The following is a 3,258-nucleotide window of genomic DNA, read 5'->3' on the forward strand; positions in this document are numbered from 1 at the left end:
CATGCTGTCAGCACAGAGCCAGACATGGGGCTTGAACTCACGAACCATGAGATCATGACCTGATGACCTGAGACAAAATCAAGAATTGGACGCTTAGCTGACTGAGCCACCCAGGCACCCCTTGAATGATTCTTTAAAATTAGTTACACTACTTTATATTTCATTTTTCAGCAATATACTTTTCAACAAAATATGCTTCCAGCTGAAACTCTCAGCCTTACTGTTGATATTTACTTTCAGAAACAAATATTATCTTTCCATGGAAGCTGGGGCTTGCAAGAATGGGACTCCAAGTCTCTTTCTTCCAAGTCCATGAAAAAAATATGACAGCAAACCACCTAGAGTGCTACCAAAACTCCTGATGACCTTATTCCTCTACTTCTGGCTTTGAATGAGGTGTTCCTATTCTCATAGGTTGATAGTCCTTTCTTTGACTCTGGGCAAGGGTGATGTCTTTGGGCAAGGGTAATGTCTCATTCAGGTTTATTTTCACTAGAGCATCTTGCCCATGCTTTAGACACTGTAGATTCTCAGTACATGAAAGCTGAAGAAAAAGTTCAAGGTCATGAACTGAACTTTCACCATCCCATACAGGAGCTGACATAGATACTTCATGTTCTCCAAAGAGCCTCAATAATTATAAGAAGTTCTGAAAAATTATGAAGTAATCAGCCCGAAGATGCTCCAAAGCCATGGCAACTAGTCAGAGGCAATGGGTATCTGCATTGGTGACCCAAAGGGGGTTCCCAAGAAACAACATCAGCAGCACCTGCGATCTTGTTTAAAAATGCCCATTCTCAGGCTTCCTGAATCAGAAACCCTGGGAACCAGAAGGGGAACCGTAATCTTTGGTATAGGGAGTGCTCCATTGGATTCTGACACAAGCTCAAGATTGAGAGCTACCAAGCACCTGTAGTGAGTTACTAAACAGGTGGAAGCTGAAGAAGCAGAGAGCTCTGAATCACTGACAGGGCTGCTTTCTTACCTTTCTTCCCAGGTTGTCAGGAAAGTTTGGGTGAGGAGACAAGAACTGTTATATTATCAAAGTCAATGACAGTGAAGGACACTGTTCCAGCTGCCATCTAGACTCAGAGCTCACCCTAACCCCCCAGTGAAGACATCCCAGCTATGGCCATGCAGAAAATCTTTACCTGGGAAATCCTGGACTCCAGGGACAACCCCATGGTAGATGTGGTCCTACACATGGCCAGGGGCCAATTCCAAGCAGCTGTGCCCAGTAGAGCTTCCACAGGTATCTATGAAACTCTGAAACTGAGAGATGGAGACAAATCCTGCTCCCTTAGGAAAGGGATTCTGAAGGCTGTGGGACACATCAATAAGACCCTGGGCCCCACTCTGCTGTAAAATAAACTAAGCATTGTGGATCAAGAAAAAGTTGACAAATATATGATTGAGCTGGATGGGACTGAGAATATGTCCATGTTTGGGGTCACTGCCATCCTGGGTGTATCCTTGGCCGTGTGCAAGGCTGGTGCAGCCAAGAAGGGGGTCATGCTCTACTGGCACATCACAGACCTCGCTGGGAACCCAGACTTGGTCCTCCCAGTCCCTGCCTTTGATGTGATCAGTCGGGGCTCCCATGTTGGAAACAAGCTGGCCACACAGGAGTTCATTTTTCTGCCCATGGGAGCCAGTTCCTTCAAAGAAGCCATGCACATTGGCACTGAGGTCTACCACCACCTCAAGGCGGTCATCAAGGCAAAGAATGGGAAGGATGCCACCAATCTGGGCAATGAGAGCAGCTTTGCACCCAACATCCTGGAGAACAGTGAAGCCCTGGAGCTACTGAAGACAGCCATCCAGGAAGCTGGTTACCCAGACAAGGTGGTGATTGGCATGGATGGGACTGCATCTGAGTTCTATTGCAACAGGAAGCACGATTTTGACTTCAAGTCACCTGATGACTGCACTGCACACCACTGGGGAGATGCTGGGGGAGCAGTATAAGAGTTTCATCAAGAATCACCCTGTGGTCTTCATCAAGGACCCCTTTAGCTAGGGTGACTGGGTCACCTGTATCTCATTCCTCTTGGTGATTGACATCCAGATCATTGGGGATGACCTCACAGTCACCAACCCCAAGAGGATTGCCCAAGCCATTGAGAAAAAGGCCTGCAACTGGTGCTGCTGAAGGTCAACCAGATTGGCTCAGTGACCGAGTCCATCCAGGCCTGCAAACTGGCCTAATCGAATGGCAGGGGTGATGATGAGCCACCACTCCGGGGAGACTGAGGATGCATTCATTGTTGACCTCATGGTAGGGCTCTGCATGGGATAGATGAAGACTGATGCCTCCTGCTGCTCAGAGCACCTGGTCAAATACAACCAGCTCATGTAGATTGAGGAGGCTCTTGGGGACAAGGCTGTCTTTGCTAGACACAAGGCCCCAAGACCCCACAGGACAGATTTGACCTTCAAGCCCCTCCCCTGGAAATAAATACTGGTGCCAACCAAAACCAACCAACAGGAGGGAGCCAAGATGGTGTAACAGCATGGAAGTTTTTTGTGTGTCTCACATCCATGAAATACAACCAGACCAACACTAAACCATCCTGCACACCTAGAAAACTGATCTGAGGATTAACACAACAATATGCACAACCTGAACCACAGAATTCAGCAGGTATGTGGCATGGAGAGGTGAACTTGGAGAGAGAGTAGCTGTGGAGGGCAGGAAGCCGCTTTTGCAGGCAGAGAGAGGACAGAGACAGCAGGGGCTGGGGTGGGTGGAGAATACAGGAAAAGCACCCCTCCCCAAAAGCAGCTGGAGAGAAAGTGGAAAATTGGAAACAGCTGCAGGGACTGAACTAAAAAGGGAGAAAGGAGAAAGGAGAGGGTTTAAATTCCATTAAGACTGTAAACAGGGAGAATGCAGAGAGTCTGCAACTCCACAGCTCGATACCTGGCAGTGCTCTGGTGGGAAGGGCAAATCCCCAGGAGCAGAGTGGGGTCCGGGAGTTCTTGGGCCATACCGGGAGAAGTGGTTCCACTGCTGGAAGGATACTTGATAGAGGCTGTGAGGCAACCTGGGCCCAGCAGACCCCAGAGAACGGCCACATTCGCTGGTGCTGGAACAAGGTCATTAAGAGTGAAGCCTGGTGCCAGATATGTGTTGTGATTTTCCATAATCCCTGAAACGCTGCTGCTACACTATCTCACAAACTTTTTCTGGGGCAGGCTGTCACCTGGCCACAGTCTCTGGGCATCAGCAGCAGCACGGTCCCTTGAACCTTCCTG

At 48.7% G+C, this 3,258-nt stretch overlaps 1 pseudogene; it reads left to right on the forward strand.

Annotated features, from left to right (window-relative positions):
* The first annotated feature begins 446 nt into the window (after positions 1–446).
* LOC101094952 lies at positions 447–2,593 on the forward strand (annotated as a pseudogene).
* The last annotated feature ends 665 nt before the right edge of the window (positions 2,594–3,258 follow it).

Source organism: Felis catus, chromosome D1, assembly GCF_018350175.1.
Source record: "Felis catus isolate Fca126 chromosome D1, F.catus_Fca126_mat1.0, whole genome shotgun sequence".
In the NCBI taxonomy this organism is placed as follows: Eukaryota; Metazoa; Chordata; class Mammalia; order Carnivora; family Felidae; genus Felis; species Felis catus.